Source organism: Panulirus ornatus, chromosome 42 (genome assembly GCF_036320965.1).
Source record: "Panulirus ornatus isolate Po-2019 chromosome 42, ASM3632096v1, whole genome shotgun sequence".
Lineage (NCBI taxonomy): Eukaryota > Metazoa > Arthropoda > Malacostraca > Decapoda > Palinuridae > Panulirus > Panulirus ornatus.
Window position 1 is genome coordinate 27,844,231 of NC_092265.1, and position 17,589 is coordinate 27,861,819.

A 17,589-nucleotide genomic window follows, 5' to 3' on the forward strand; every position below is an offset into this window, starting at 1 on the left:
GATGAAACTTATCTATCTGTATAACTATCTAAATATCGCTCTATCAATCTATCAATCTAACTATCTATCTATCTATATATCTATCTATCTTTATCTGAAAGTCAACAATAATAAAATCATTGATATATGAAGTATAACAACGTCCTCTCAATGGCAATTATCTCACCAGAATCTTCTAGAACCTTCAAGAAAACTATGAACTCTGTAGGCAAGGAGGGAGGAATGGTCTCCGGCTATTGATAAAATCATATTATTCCATATATATGTTTATAAATGCATATTTATGTATATATATGAATGTATATATAACGTACAGAATAATGCGGCCATCATCAGTATCGAAGAAAACTGAAAAGATGAGGTCCCACCGAGATTCGAACTCGGATTGCTGGATCCAAAGTCCAGAGTGCTTACCCTTACACCATGGGACCTGATAAGAAAAGATGTGATTTCATCTAAATGTTTTACATATAATCAACCAGAGGCCATTCCTCCCTCCCTGCCTGCAGGGTTCAAGGTTTTCTAGAAGGTTCTCGAAGATTCTGGTAAGATCATTACCTTTGAGAGGTCGTCGTTAGGTGACAGTCAGGTTCACTCTATGGTTGGTGTTTGTAGTTGGTTGTCCGAGGATGTTGTTATACTTGATCAATTTTGTAATTGTTGACTTTCAGGTAGGAAGTACTCATTTACGATGCATCCTTGTACTCACAACAACCTTATGAGTCACTTCAAGATCTATCTTCACTACAACTTTATCTTCACTACACCATTAAGGTTGAAGTCAATGATCACATTCACTACAATCTCAACACGACTGGTCTTATACCTAACCCATAACATAACTACATCCATGTACATGTATTTCTTGCAGAATAACGCAGATATCACTGATTTCTCTGAAAATAGACATATACAGCCTTACGTATCTATCGATCTATCTAATATCTGTTTTTTACCTATCTATCTATCTATCTATCTATCTATCTATCTTTCTAAATCAGAATGTCAACAACAATATCATTAATGATACGTATAACTACGTCCTCTCAATGGCAGTTCCTACCCAGAATCTACGAGAACCTTCTAGAAAACCTTGAACCCTGCAGGCAGGGAGGGAGGAATGGCCTCTGGTTGATTATATGTAAAACATTTAGATGAAATCACATCTGTTCTTATCAGGTCCCATGATGTAAGGGTTAGCACTCTGGACTCTAAATCCAGCAATCCGAGTTCGAATATCGGTGGGACCTCACCTTTTCAGTTTTCTTAGAAACTGATGATGGAACTGAGCCATATAGTTGACCTTCGATGGACATATATTTCTTACGGCCCACCATTTTATTTAAGTATGAAGATCTCACGGCAGAGAGGAAACGTGTGATATTCAAAATCAAAAGCCGCAATTGCCCTCATGGTAATGGTCGACATGTTTGCAGACAGATGACACAGACATGTGAGAAGTTAGACAAATATGGACGTTCCTGGTTGCTGTATAGCCTAGGTTTATTATCACTTGTAGTGAAGGAGAAATGTTGCACATTATTCCACACCTTTCTATTTAGGCTAGGTTAGGTTAGGATAAATAGGGTCCTTAACGTAACAGAGCTGGGAAATGCGTCATATCGGATCTGTATTTGTGCAAAATGGCGCAAGTTTATGGAAGTGATTTACGCAAAGCCGGAGAGAATCCACCTCCACCAGAAATAATGTCTCAGACCATACAATATCTGCTGTTGGACGAGCAGGGGACATTAGACCAATATATTCCTGTAGTTTACTGCTCTTCCAAAAACACGCAGCAAGACATTCGTAAAAGCGTTAAACTGAACTTTTCCATCGGTTTTCATATCTTTAATTACTTAAACCAGTTCCAACAGATGGAAAAAATCATTTGAAAAATCAGAAATTATTTGCCTATAAAAAGCATTTTGATCGATCGTACCAAATATTCAATTATTTCTGTACCCGACAAAATATTCAGTCACTCCCATATCCGACATTTTTCCTTCTGGCTGGTGCTGTTAAAGTCATATGGTAATTTACCGTAATTAGATTATAGATATATTCATCTATATGGAATGGCTCAGCGTGAATAAAAATATATATTTTCACTAAAGCCTCCTCTTCACTACACTCCCATCTTCACTACATAGTTCTAACACAACATCTTGACTACACCATTGTATGACCACATTATCATATCATTGTGTTCTTATCTTCACCACAGCCTCGGCAAAATTGATGTTTTCTTTACACATCAGGGTAGATGGCCATCTTTATGATGACAAGGAACACATATAACATATTAAACCACTTATCTTTAGTCACTTTAATCTAATTTCTGCTGATAAAAACGAATTATAATGACAATCCTTGTGTTCTGTGATGGGACATTGTACGGGTGAAGGAACTGTTGTCAGGCACATGTATTAAACTATTGAGAAATAAACTTAACTGTATTAAAGTATTAACTTCACTATATTAGACTTCTCTATATTAAGCTATGCTAGGATATGATCAGTTCCCAGGTTATATAAGGGCGGGAGCCGGGACCGAGAGCATCATTTGAGCTGTGACCTCTGTCGAGTGAACATCTCTGCTCCGCCTTGCAAGCTCCCTCAACCTTTCCTCGAACACTTCAATATAATAATGTTCACCAAGGAGGTAGGACGATCCTCCTTTGTCCAGGAGATGGAATTTGAATATGCCCATGTATTCGACATGGGCTATGGCTGTGTGGACATGGAAGTGGAATACCCAGACGTGGAAGTGATGGATGGAGTGGACTTTGGCTGTGTGGATATGGAGGTGGAATACCCAGAGGTTGAAGAGATGGATGGAGTGGAATTGGTGGAATACCCGGACGTGGAAGTCATGGATGTAGTGGAATTTGGCTGTGTGGATATGGAGGTGGAATACCCAGAAGTGGAATTGGAGGAAATGGAATATGGGTGAAGCTGGTATGAACGCCATATGGATTTGGTGAAGGTTGACCTCGTAATGTGTTGACGTAAAATAGGTCAACCACTGTGACCATGTGGCGGGGAGGGCCACATCCACCAACCACGAAGCGAGCCCCACCACGGAGAAGTATCCTGGCTGCATCCACGTACGAGAACCACCGCGGGATTGCCGTCATCCAGTACCCCTGCTATGCCTCCTACAAGAAGGCACTTCTTGCCGACGTGACACCACTTTCCGTCAACGGTCGCTGTGCAAAAGTGAAACCTCACCGTCCCACTGATGCTGACCAAGTGATCTCGTCCACTCAAGTGGCACTGCAGCCAACACGCCCTACCAGACCCACTATCCATGAGGAAATGCAGGCCATCCCACTTGTCAGGCCCACTTTCAGGGAGACATGGCAGGTCTCAAGACCTGTCAGGCCCACCATTCAAAACCGACTTGGTCCCCCAACGCATGTCAGGCCCACCATTCAAGACCGACTTGGTCCCCCAACACGTCAGGCCCAGCATTCTAGACCGACTGGGACCAATAACACATGACATGTCCTACGTTACAGACCGACTGCACTCCGCACCTCGTACGGGCGTTAAAAGGCGTGTCGAGATGACACACGTTCCCCGTACCAAAAGATTCAGTTGGTGAGGAACCTGAGCTCTTTCTTCCTGCTGGTGCTGCAGGAGAACACGGCCCTAGAGTGGACACTGGAGGTGTGTTTGTGTTTGTGTTTGGGTTATCACTGAGGAACCAACACCAAGACAACTTTAGTTTCGCCCCGACAAGGATTACGTTAATCTGGCGGAAGTCTGGCTTTCTCCCGGTAGTGCTTGGCACATAATATCTACATAGGGAAGTTGAAAAACAAAGAAAAAAAATGGGAACATTATCCCGCCCAAAAAAAATACATAAATTCACGGGGATAATTTCCTTCGTCTTCAAAGAAAAAATGAAACTCTTCCGACGCTACCGTGCCTTCCATAAAGCAACCCTCAAAGAAATCACTTTCTACACGATGCGCAAGGAGTCGGTTAGCCAATCTTCATATGGCTGGGGCTATTGTTCCCTCTGATTGATTCATTTTTCAAGATTAAGGAAAGTTATAATAAAAATATTGTATTGAGTTTCTCCGTTGGCGTCAGGGTAAACACCCATCCCCCCCGAAGCTTGGTTACCTTTCCGTGGTGGGGGGGACTTCATGGATTGGGCAGTAGCAACCATCGTTGGTTGCTTCTGTTCAATCCATGAACGAAAAACCAAGCATCTTGAACGTAATTGTCGTATAAATTCACTTGGTGTCAAAACTGACGCGAAAGCGGTTGTCTCAATTTTGTCAGAAATGTTTGTGCGTCTCGGCCTGATGGCGGGAGTCGGTTTGGCGCTGTGGTCATGAGGGAATACGAGGAAGATTGGCAACCGTCCCAGAAGTAGCTACAGTGAGGCCCAGCAGCTGTCCCTAATACTGTGGAAGGCACTCATGTAAGGTGTGCAGTGAGGCGCAGCAGTAACAAGGGAAACGGACAACCAAAACAGCAATCTTGATCATCAGGAGGCTATCCAATGCTCAGAGTAGATAAGGACGATTATTGTATGGCTTCGCTCAGAGGATGAAAATCTTAGTATACAAGCTAGGATTTTAAAGTGTCTCAAATCTATGGAGTATAAACAAAAATCTATGAAATTATTTCTTATAATACAGTAACCTGTAATGAGGTTAGTGATTTTGTATATTTTATGCAACCTACTTTAACAAAGTGGATCAGGGAATTGGCCAGATATATATATATATATATATATATATATATATATATATATATATATATATATATATATATATATATATATATATATTTATATATATATATATATATATATATATATATATATATATCATCTTGGTGTATGGGAAGGCCATATGGGAGACGGAGAGAGGGGCAGGAGCAGGAGAGAAATGATCAAACCTTCCCGCTTGTTCATAGTTGCTGCCTGAAATTTGTCTTCTGATAGTTCTACAGTTTTTGTTTGTGTTTGTTATACTAATTATTAACATAAGAAAATTGTAATATAATGATTAAAGAAAATTATAGTAATTATAATTTAGAATTGTTATAGGTCAAGATTTGTACGTGAAGCGGAAGACCAAAATATGGTACGGGTTAGCCATTCGTGAGTGTAAGCGACAGCTATTGATAGTTACTGGCTTTAATTTATGATCATTTATGATATCTATTTTTTACTTTTGTGTTAGCTGTTTTAAGTATTTGTTTTGTTTGCAGACTAAAACTTCTCTTATATGTTATTGTTTCTTGGGAAATTCTAGTTAATCGAGACGTTCATAAAGAATTATTTTTGGTCAGTTTGTTTTGTTTGAACAGACATGCATGGTGGTAAGGGACAGAATAAAAGTTACGGTTTGTTTATATTTGTTATTATTGATTAGTGGTTTTCTTTTCATTTCTATCATTAGCTGTTTAAAGTGTTTGTGTTGTATTTAGACAAAGTTCTTTCTCAAAGCTAGGCTCTATAAGTGTCAAGTAAACAATATGTGATATTTTGAGTTAAGTCGAGGTGCTATTTACCACTGGCGTTTAGATATTTGGGACCCTTGGGGATAGATTTGCCAAGATTATCACGGCCAAATTGACTGGATGGCAACCTAGGAGCTAGGCAGAATTGGATATCATAAAAACCCTAAACAGTCGGTGGTTCCTGGGGCCTACCCTCCATCCTCTTGTAACTACGCTGCTGATTAGCATTTTGTTCTTTATATTTTTCAGAGGAACAAGACACTTCTGCATCTCTGTAAAGTTAAGGACTCATTGAAATTAATTCTTCAGATATTATCTGCAGTAAAAGGTAAAGTTGACAAGTTACTTTGCTCTTCTTCATAATGGGTCTCCCCTGATGTTTTCAATTAATGTTTAGCCTACCTAAATTTTCCATTCGCACTAATATATTTGGATGGTGTACGCAGACTGTAATTTGAAAGGAATGGCCTTGCTGAGCCCCAAGATGACCCTGTTTAAGAGAATACTTTTATTGTGAAGTAAAAATGTCGTACAAGATGTAAATCATTTCCAAAGCTTTTCTCTTTTCCTCATGTTGCCACATTAAAGTATTTAGTTTCCTTGAAACTGCATGAAATATTCATATGTGTGCAACTATGATTATTCCATTGATAATTTTATTTCATGGATTTCCCATGTTTTATGCTGATATCTATCTTCTTGTGTTTAATTACTTCATTCTGGTACCAGTTTTCACAACGCATTATGTACTTTTGATTCTTATATTTGGACTCCAGTTTATTCTTGCATTATGGCTTCACCAGTCTAGCGACAACAAAATTGGCTGTAATATTACTAATCCATGTAAACTGTTTCATTGTTTATCTTTGCTATGTACTGTACATCTGCAGTTGCCTTTTTTTTGTACCTTGCATCAAACCAATAATTTTCATATGTATTCCTCTCAGTGTTATTGTTTACCAGTAAATTAGTTTATGTACACGATTGCAGTCAGTTTTGTGTTTAAGGTTATTATATTTCTAGTCCTGGACATTTTAGTGCTCTGTGTTCCATATGTTATCTTTAGCTTCTATGTTAGAGGCCATTTTTGTTTCTTATTTGATATATTATATATGGAGAGTCTTCCTACGATCATAGCATTATGTTTGTATTAAACCATGTTCACAGCTCCCTTATCGACTACCACTGTGGTGTTGTGTGTTTTAGTTATCAGTTTTGTTTCTTGAATTAGACCATCGTTGGGATATTGATTTAATCCCATATTTCTACTCCTTGTATATTTCGACATGAAGGATATTATATGGGAAATCTGTACTGCCATAACCTTAACAACAATATTTTTTTCCTTTAGTAAGCTTAACAATATTATTTTTCCTTTAATGAGCTTAGCAATATCTTTTTCCCCTTTGGTGTGATTGACAATATTTTTTCCCTTTACCACTGCTCTTACTACGTCTCTTCAGAAAACTAGTATAAAAATGGTATTTTCACTTTCAAAGTAATGTAATGACATAACGACTAAAAGATTTGATAACATACCAACCTCTTTAAAGCTAACAGGTGATCAATATGAGACCTCTCATTCACTGGTGTAAAGTTAATTTTTGTGCAGTGTGTTATTTAAGGTTATACTCAGGCATCTGAAGAAGTCACACATATGTGTTAACTACAGGGAGGTAATGGCCAGGTCATCTAACTACTAATTCCAGCTTATGACATGTGTTCCCAGTGCCAATTATGTCAAAAGCACTACTACAATTTATGCTTTAACTACAGTCATTGGTATCACCTCCACTGTACATCACTGTCATCCACTGGAGACTACTCAGAACACTGGACGCACAGCAACCATTCAGAAAATAACTTACAAAACTCCGTCACAAACACCTTCACCTCGAGCACAAATTTCCAATAAGCAGCATTACAGAATGCGCATTTTCAGTCTTCACAAATAGATCATTCTACGCCACAGAACTGCAATGACAAACTAAAGATTTTGCAATTCAGTGCTAGTAATGATAAGAACAAATACACAGAAATTCTCAGCTAATTAAGAGAATGCAGTACCCTTGTAGAACTCATCTAAGAAGCTAGTCTCGCATCCAGATCTCACAGCTGTAAGAAATAACAGACAAGGAGTAGGTACTCATAACACTTATCCACCAAACCATAATTTTCTCCACAACTGACACCATACAACAGCTCACAGACAACAACAATATCCTATAAACACAGTACTAGGTGCAAGATAATCAACATCTGCATACCTCCTCACTCTACATACCCCATAAGATACACTACCCAATAGCAGAACCTCGGTAAGATGCTCCCATTATTAAAGATTTGAATGTCCACTTTGTTCAGCATTCACACTTATGATCTCTGAGGTGAATTTCTTCAACTGTAACTTCTCAGTATACTTAACCTATGCAACCAACCAACCAACCAGACTCCCAGTCCACCACTTCCTGTAGCTAACTTTGTGAAACAACATTCTGCTCACACCAGCATTACATGGAAGGATGCTACGGCAACCATCCTCTGACCACTTACCCATCCTGAGCACACTCCATCCAGCTCACCCAGTCAATACAAAAGACAGCTACCTGGGTCAGAGGAGTGCAACGTGACGACCACCTGAGTGCTGGATCACTAAACAGGCGTCACTAACCCTCCAGATACCCAGGCGGTTAGTACTGGTAATATACCTCCCTGGTTGTTAGCTTCCTACAAACTACTACCTACTCCCATAAATTACACACATCGTAAAGTAAAGAAACCACCTTACACATAACCACTCACCATTGATAGAAATCAGAGATCAAATCAATATTCTTAAATAAATCTATCATTAACCTAATCATATAGAGGCAAACAGATAACTGGCACTCCTTCATCAACACAGTGAACCGAAAGACCCACATCACCACTCGTCTCACCAGTCCTCACTCATGAAGCACACCTGACTCATCGCAGTAAAATCCATTGTCCCAAAGAACTTACAAACATACTCATGAGATACTTCTCAAAAATTACCCACAAACCAATCTCACCTTTAAAAAGGAAAGTTGTGAAAAATCTACCCAAAATCCATTCAGAGACAATCGCCCACCTACCCTTCACTCCCAATGATACAAACAGTGCTTTTAAAATCTTAGGGAACTTTCCTCCTACAGACCCTAATAATGTAACAGACTTTCACATGAAATACTATGGTCCATTTGCTAATGGGTTTGGAAGCCTCTCACCAACATGCTCTTGAACTGGCCCAAATGCAGAAGTCACAAAACCAGTCTTCCACCACCTAAAACAGTGTACCTGGACAGAAGTCCCACAGACTTTACATATGCAATGAAAATAGATAATTAACGTTTGTCGTAGTCATTGATTATGTTAAAATTTCAAGTTTTCTGAGTCTATTTACTAAATTTTGTAAGTCTATTTAGCGTATGTGAGCACATTAAAAAAAGATGGGTAGTAAGGATAACAATCTGACCTCAACAGGAAATATGTAAACATTGTGTTAGGGATGAATGTTTCACAATCAAAGGTTCAGCTAAGGATTTAAAAACTTCCATTAGTTTCTTATATATTAGATGTCTTCGCTGCTCTGATATCTAGAAACTGTACCTTTGATAGAGGTTATATTTTAACATAATTTCAGTTCTATGTAGCCCTTAAACTTGCACCATTAAAATGCATTTTTGTTGCTTAATATTCTGTTTGGTGACTTTCTAAGGCATATTTGAAGGCAAGTCTGCCTCCACATTGATGGATCTATTAGGTCTTGCTGAACAACAGATGCTGCTGTCCTCAAGGCAAATGACCTGTATGTAGAGAAGGTCAAGAATCATTGTTTAAGCTTGTATTTAAGAGAATTGATATGATATACAGTTTGTTGTGCAACTATGTAGCTATTTTCCTGACAGTGGAAAGTATAATCGGTTTATTTTTCAGAAATCAGTTTGATGAATGCTGCCCTGAGCCCTTGCTTGCTTAATTCAAAATGAAGCGCATTAAGATGTTGCAGCAAATAATGGAGAAGGCTTACACGCACTTAAGCATACAGATGCTTGACTAGGAAGCATCATAATTTCTAGAAACTGCCAATCCCTCCTCAGAAAAGTCAGCAGACCCTGCAGTCTCAGCCATCTTGTTCAGACCAACAACCCAACTATTCCAAGGTCAGACATAAATGAAACTTTTCTCTGTAATGTGAAAATTCCTGCAGCAATGTAGAACTTTCAGAGCTATGTTGTATATGTTCGTGGTAAAGGCTACTTTAAAATGTCATACATGTTGTAGGGGTTTCATATGATGACTCTTTTCTCATGTTCAAAGGAGTAAGTGGTTCTTAAAGTAGTGAAGGAGCCCTTTTTTTCGGCTTCTTTGAGAAAAAAGACTTGTCTGCTACTGCTGGCATCATGCCACGCCTGTTTTATGCTGAACTATCATAACATTGTCATATTGAGAGAGCAATATGGAGGCTTTAAATACTATGATTTACTTGCACATATACGGGAATAACTAGCAGGGCGCAGCTGGCTATCTAGTGGTGTGCTCACCACCCAACAGTACCAAATAATTTCCTGTCAAGTGGAAAAATGAAACTCTGATCTAACATTTCTCACAGAAACTGAAAACAAGGTGTAGGGAAATGGAATGACAGTGGTCAAAGATAAGAGAAAATGAATTATACTGTAGCATGACAGGCATGAAAGAGCTGGTCTTCAGAAGAGTTAAAACAGAGATTTTATCAGGAATACAATATAAATCTTAAAGTAGAGCTTACAAAAATCCTATAAGGCAACTTGCAATAAGTGTGATCTTAGAGCACATAATAATCACAATCCAACCAGGTGTAGCTCTCAAAAACCAATGAGGTAGCAAAGTTGAATAACAGTACAAAGGCTAACTGAACAATGTGCAAAGGTGAATAAAAATAATATTCATGCATAGGATTTTGTAAGCTCTACAGTAAATTTGATGGAAGGTACTAAATTGTTAAGTAAGGGGAGAAATATTTGTAAATTTTCATTTGTTCGTCAAACACAAAGAACATCATGTACATACCTAAACCAAATTGCATTAGAAGGTAAGATATCCTTTAGTAATTTTGTTTCAGAAAACTCCATATAAAGATTACTTAGTACAGGTCAAAGAGGGTCACCCATTACCATACCAAATTTTTGAGCATAATATTGTCCATTAAATTGAAATACACAGTTTTTATACACAATTTTATCAGTTCAATGAAATTTGACTTTGAAACAGGTAAATGAATATCATCCAAGACATCAGATAAATATTCTAAAAGGTCATCAACTGGATCTTTAGTGAAAAGTGAGGAAACATCAAAGCTAACTAGTTTAAAATCAAAATTAACATTGATATTGTTTAGCTTGTTGACTAAATCTACATTATTCATGATATTAGAATTTGATACCTTACCCACTAAAGGGCTTAATAAAGAATCTAACCATTTTGACAATTTATATGTGATGGAGCCTAGTGAACTCACTATAGGTCTTGCTGGAAAATTCTGTTTATGTTCTGATAAGTCCATACATATATGGCAATGAAGGGGACAAAGATGACAAACTTTTGATAAGAGAGGTGTTACCTTTCAACAACAACTTCATTTCTTTATTGAAGTGAGAATTAGCTACTTCTAAGGGATTTTTACTAAGTTTAGAATATGTTGTGTCATCATTTAGAGGTTCATTCATTTTAGATAGATAGTTACTTTTGTCTAAAATCACAGCAGAGTTAGACTTATCTACCTTGTTTAATCACGTTAAAAACTATGATCATTGTATTGACTGGAGTAACGCCATCTCAGTTATTAACTCTGACACTATTACCAAGAGAAATATCATTGAATCTTCTGTTATTAAGTACACAAAGAATTATAATCTTAATATTAGTGATGGTCTATACAAATTAGATAACTTTATTGCAGAGAAATATATTGTCACGAAGAAAAAGATCAAAATGGTGGGAGTAAGGTGTTGTGATGCGTTATGTCTGGGAAGGAGAGGTTGCATGTTTGTGGAGTAAGAACCAGCAGACAACGTCTGGGTGAGACAGGAAGGTAAGAAGGCTGCCTGGGTCAGAGGAGTGGTAATTAACAGCCACTAATATGCCACGTGGTGCCTGGAAACTGTAGTGACGTAAGTGACATGGGTGCCTGCATGGGTCTGCTGGTGGTGGTGGGGTTGTCGTCAGAGACCAAATATAAATGTTGATGTTGCATGACATTAAGATGAGGCTGTTGTATGGTGTGGCGGGAAAGGTAGTATAATATTGGAAGCTGGTAATGTGGTATCGTACTCAGGCATGAAGCTCTGAAAGATCTGTGTGGCTGAACACGACGGCGCGACCTTCAGGTATTATGACGGCCTGACCTTTGACCTGACCATTAAGGTTATACGTGCATGTATGTACGTAACCGTAAGTATGTTTTCCTTTGTCATTATGTGTTTACAGTATACATTTGACCAGTTGGTGATCTCAATGGTGTCTGTGCTAAGGCCTGGCGTAAACTTTTGGACCTACAAGCATAAAAGAAAGTTGTGGAGGCAAGTGTAGAGAAGGAAATTCTTGTGAATATTTCATGTGTGCTTCCATCATGCAGACCACAGTGTTGTTGAGTCAGGCTGGAGGTTTGGAGTGGCAAAGAAGAGACTGGACTTGATGACTTGTGTATGGGAACGAGAGACTGACGTGGTACCTCTCCTCTCCTGCCTGACTCTCGTCCCAAACGTCTCTCTCCTGTCCTGCCTGACTCTCGTCCCAAGCCTCTCTCTCCTGTCCTGCCTGACTCTCGTCCCAAGCCTCTCTCTCCTGTCCTGCCTGATTCTCGTCCCAAGCCTCTCTCTCCTGCCCTGCCTGACTCTCGTCCCAAGCCTCTCTCTCCTGTCCTGCCTGACTCTCGTCCCAAGCCTCTCTCTCTCCTCTCCTGCCTGACTCTCGTCCCAAGCCTCTCTCACCTGTCCTGCCTGACTCTCGTCCCAAGCCTCTCTCTCTCTCCTGTCCTGCCTGACTCTCGTCCCAAGCCTCTCTCACCTGTCCTGCCTGACTCTCGTCCCAAGCCTCTCTCTCCTGTCCTGCATGACTCTCGTCCCAAGCCTCTCTCTCTCCTGTCCTGCCTGACTCTCGTCCCAAGCCTCTCTCTCCTGTCCTGCCTGACTCTCGTCCCAAGCCTCTCTCTCCTGTCCTGCCTGACTCTCGTCCCAAGCCTCTCTCTCCTGTCCTGCCTGACTCTCGTCCCAAGCCTCTCTCTCCTGTCCTGCCTGACTCTCGTCCCAAGCCTCTCTCTCCCCCCTCCTGCTTGACTCTCGTCCCAAACTTTTCTCTCCTCTTCGGCCTGAGTCTCGTCCCAAACCTGCCTCCCATCTAATGATGATGATGATGATAGAAAAGTCCCTTCCAAGGACGGGCGGGAAAAGAGAGGGGGAAAGAGCAAGAATTGTTAGAGGAAGTGAACTTTAGAGGGAGGAAAAGAGCCTGGGCTTAACCCAGCTTGCATAGGAAAAATAGGATAAGCAGGTCGGAGATGATGAGTGGAGGGCAAAGTTTTATTTTAGTTATCTTTTTCAATATCCATTTCTTTATCAATTTATTTATTTTATTTTTTGTATTACTTATTTACTTTCTTTCTTATTTTTTTCATTTTCATTTTTGTAAGGGATACAGGAGGAGGTGGATCGTATCTCTGGCCGATGGACACTGATTTCACCAAGGCGTTCCCCGCACGGACTTAGCAGCAAGATCTATATAGGATTTTAGTTTTTTAATATATTGGCACTGGATGTTGTCCAGGTTGTATATTAGGTTACCTGGGTGGTCTATTCCCAGGAGATTGTTGAAGTAATCAATCCAGTGAGTATGATGTATTTGAAATCGCTCTACTTATCTTTCAAACAATTTCCCCCAGTAGATGTTTAGAGGAGGGATTCGTGCTCTCTCATGAAGTTCTGTGTTCCTGATGAACTCGTGCCATTTGATGTTAAAAGCCCAACGTAGAGCTTTGTTCTGAATGATTTGGAGTGCACGGATGTTGGATTTGCCTCCGAGTTTGAGAGCTGAAAGGGCGTATGTGATAAGAGGTCGTATCAATGCTTTGTAGAGGTGCAATTTGGTTTTGAATTGCGCCTCTCTGAATCTATACAATTTTGCGAGCTCCGCTCTCGCAATAGCCTCTCTAGATTGTATATGTCGGTTCATTCTCAGGTATACATCATAGTTTAGGCCCAGGACAGTGTTGATGTTTGGGATGGGAATGGGTAAATGTCGGTGTATACGGGAGTGTAGGTAGACATTAGTTATGTTGTATCTCTGACGTACATTAAAGTAGGATATGTTGGATTTTGCAGAATTTGTTTTAATCCTCCATTTTAACTCCCAGAGCGAAACGTGGTCAATTTCCTGTTGGGTTCTATTGATTAAGTGCGTGAGGGTTCTGGCTCTGATTAGCTGCGTGACATCATCTGCATATTGGAGAGTGATGGAGTCCAGGTGTATAGGATTGGGAAGATCATTTGAGTAGAGTGTGTAAAGAGTGGGGGCCAGCACGGAGCCTTGAGGTACACCGGCATTGAGGAAGAAGTAGTTTGAGTAAGTGTTTCTGTATTTGATTCGGGTTTTTCTGTTGCTAAGATAGTTAGAAAGAAGCTTAATGGTGGGTCGTGGGAGTTGGAATTGGGTGCTTAGTTTATACCTCAATCCATCGTGCCACACGGTGTCAAAGTCTTTTTCAACATCTTTTGTGATTAGTGGGGTCATTTTGTGTGCCCGCGTGTTGTTTCTTATGTAGTTCGTAATGATGTTGAGTTCATCTTGTGTGGAGCGATGTTGGTGAAAGCCAAACTGTTTGTGTGGGAGTAGGTTGTTGTTTGTAAGGTGTTGCCTATGTCTGTTGTTTATGATTCTTTCAAATGTCTTCCCAATGGATTCAAGTAGGCTGATGGGTCTGTAGTTCATGGGGTTTGTGTTGGATTTGTTGGGTTTAGGTATCACTGTGATTGTGGCAGTTCTGAAGACAGCGGGAAAATAGCCAGAGGCTAGTGCCGCGTTGAAGAGGAAGGTGATGGCTCTAATAGTGTTGTCAGCGAGATGGGTAAGTAGCTGGTAACCAATGCCTGAATTACCTGGGGCTACTTTGGGTAATTTGAGGAGGAGGAATTTGACCTCGTTCGATCTTATGGGAGTTGTGAGAAGGTGGTTGTGTGAAAGCGATTGGAGGTGTATGATCTGTTCTGGGTAGAAGTGACTGGGTCTGTTTTGTACGTGTTGTGTGACAATTTGAGTGTTTTCGTACGCCAGAGGGTGAGGGGGGTGAGGGTGAAAGATACCTTTCCAGTGTTTTTGACAAATGTTGGCATTGTCTTGTGGGTTATGGTGTAGAGTTTTGTCGTCATTTAGCCCATTAAAGTCTGTTTCGGTATTCTATTGAGCTTTCGGATTCTGTTCCAAAACTCTTGAGATTTGATTCGGTGTTGTTCTGTTTTGGTGATAAGAGATTTCCAGTGTCTATTGTGGTCTTCTAGAAGGCTGTTGAGTGTGTGGTTTCGTAGGGATGTGAGGTCCCACCGTACTAGGCCCAAACGACGTCTGTTTTGCTCAAAGCGTCGACGGTAGCACGAGAGGAGTCTGGTTGTTTTGGAAGAAGGGAAGAAGGAGTATCTTGAAGTAAATGAAGATCTGGGGATAGAAATGTTAGCTGCCTGTATGATTGTTTCGTTTATATGTTCTATTTCTCTGTCCATTAGTGTTATTGGGTGATTTTCGTAGTTTGTGGTGTAAGTGCAGTTGGAGAGAATCTCTTTGAATTTCTCCCAGTCTGCTCTTTTGTAGTGGTAGTGTGAGGGTGATGGGACGATAATAGGGTTAGACGAGAGATGAAGAAAGATAAGGATGTGGTCGGAACCACACAGTGGTCCTGGAGACAAGAAATTCTGAAGATAATTACTGGCTCTGTTGGAGAAGACAAGATCAGGTCTGCTTTTTCCTCCTTGGCCAGTGAAGACAGTGTGGAAGTAAGGTCCTAGGAAGTTAAGACGTTTGTAAGAGTATAAATTGAATAAGTCATCACCATGAGAATTGTTTCTCTTGTGGTGGAAGGTTCTGTGTTGGGCGTTGAGGTTAGGTAGAAGGTAGACTGGGATATGTGTGTGATTGAATACTGTGTAGAGATCATAGAGTGGAATGGTAGTGTTGGGTCGAGGGTATGTAGTGCAAAAGATGATGAAGCCACATATTGTATTTATCTTAACCGCTAGAAAGTGTTCGTATTACCATGAGATGGCGAGGTAATCGTGTTCGATGGTGTTGCGTTTGAGAATGGCGACTCCCTCGTGTCTACTGTCGTGATGTATACCCGCAATGTCTAATTTTGTATCCGTTGGTGATACATGTGATGTTAAGTATCACAACATCGGGTTTTTTTCTTTTTGAGGAGGGTGGCAATCAGATGACGGCCATTGTGATAGCTGCGCACATTAAACTGTAAGATTTTTAGCATTTTACGACTTATGAAAGTTTATTGGCCTTCTGTGTCTGTTGTCGATGAAGGCCGTTGACGAACCGTTTGAGTGTTTCACGTGTATCATGTTTCTAGTCGTGGGTCGGGATATATCTGGTGAGGGGTCAGGAGAGGGGAGAGGGGAGAGGAGAGGATCATTGTCGACGAGTTGAAGGTCAAGGTTGACCGTTGGTGGGTTGTCTGGTGTGTCGGCAAGGTCAGGTGCTGGGGCTCCTCTTGGAGGGTTAGGCGCGGGACGGAGGGAGGGGGAGGGGGGAGGGGGGGATTGGTGAGTGGTTGTTCGGGGGGAACTGTCGTGGTGGTGGAAGTTGGGACGGTGGGGGTGGGAGAGGAATCGGTATTTGGAGAGACAGTAGGATTGCTGGTGTTGGGTTGGGGGCTTGAGGATGGAGTTGTGTTAGGGGTGCGGAGGGGGTATTGGAAGTTGGGAGGGTGACAGGTTGACTAGTTGGGGGAGAGTTGGAAGTGTTACTGGGGGTCTCCTGGGATACGTTTTCGTTAGGGGTCAGGGTGGCGGACGAGACAGTGGTCGGTGAGGGATGGTTGGTGGCGGGGGAGCTGAGGAGTTCAGGTGGAGTTCGTACATTGGGTAGGTTGTTATGAGCAAGCAGCAAATCGAAAATTCTGATGAATTCCGACTTATCTTCCCTGCTCAGGAACAACGCTTTTAGGTAGCACGCATGCATCCTACCTTGTAGGGTGAGGAGGTCTGAAGAATTAGTAGTTGGGATAGGAGAAGCTTGGGTGGCAGGGGGAGGAGCAGCAGCAGCAACTGTTGCGTAGAGGTGAGGGTTTGTGGAAAGAGGTGAGTTGGATTTTTGTGCCTGACGCACTGCGCGGAGTTGCTCCTTCTTACGTGGGCACAGCCCAGATACAGCAACATGTCTACCTTTACAGTTGACACACTTCGCTGCCTGAGCCTTGCACTCACGGAAACCATGACCAGTTTCCGCGCATTGACTACAGGTTTGGTGGGGCTCTTCACAGTTCTTAGTCTCATGTCGGTATTTCAGACATTTGAAACATTGTTGTACGTCGAGATGTTCATCTTTCTTCAGGGATTTTGCTGGCACAGAGATCATGGGGAACAGGACTCCCCGGGAGAGCAGGCGATCGGCCTCGGTCGGGTTTGAACATTGTATCTTTATTGATCTGGAGTTATTCGGTTTATAGACGTTGATGACATTAACGTCATTGTTTTCGCCATTGATGGCTTCAACAATCTCCGAAGGGCTGAGGGACAAGATAGATTCACCAACATTGTAGGCAATAATAGTACATCTAGCTTGAAGGGGGCAGCGGTCCTGAACGATTTGGTACTTTGTTTTTAGCTAGTTCATCAAGGAGAGGCTTAGATAGGATTCTGTCTAAATCACTATCTTTGCCCAAGCAAATCTCAAACTGGTATTTGTTCGAGGGGAATTGAATGACCCTAGTAGGATGGATCTCAGTGGTCTTAAAGACGATGGACAGGAGTTCGAACGTGGAAGGAGGGAGACAATCAGTTTTGAGGGATTTTAGACGTATGTCGGGCGGCATGTTGGTGGCATCAGT

General features: G+C 41.0%; 1 non-coding gene across 1 annotated transcript; it reads right to left on the reverse strand.

Moving 5' to 3' along the window:
• Positions 1–359: 359 nt before the first annotated feature.
• TRNAQ-UUG (transfer RNA glutamine (anticodon UUG)) lies at positions 360–431 on the reverse strand. Its single transcript has one exon. It is a non-coding gene; the product is annotated as a tRNA-Gln (tRNA).
• Between the last annotated feature and the right edge of the window lie 17,158 nt (positions 432–17,589).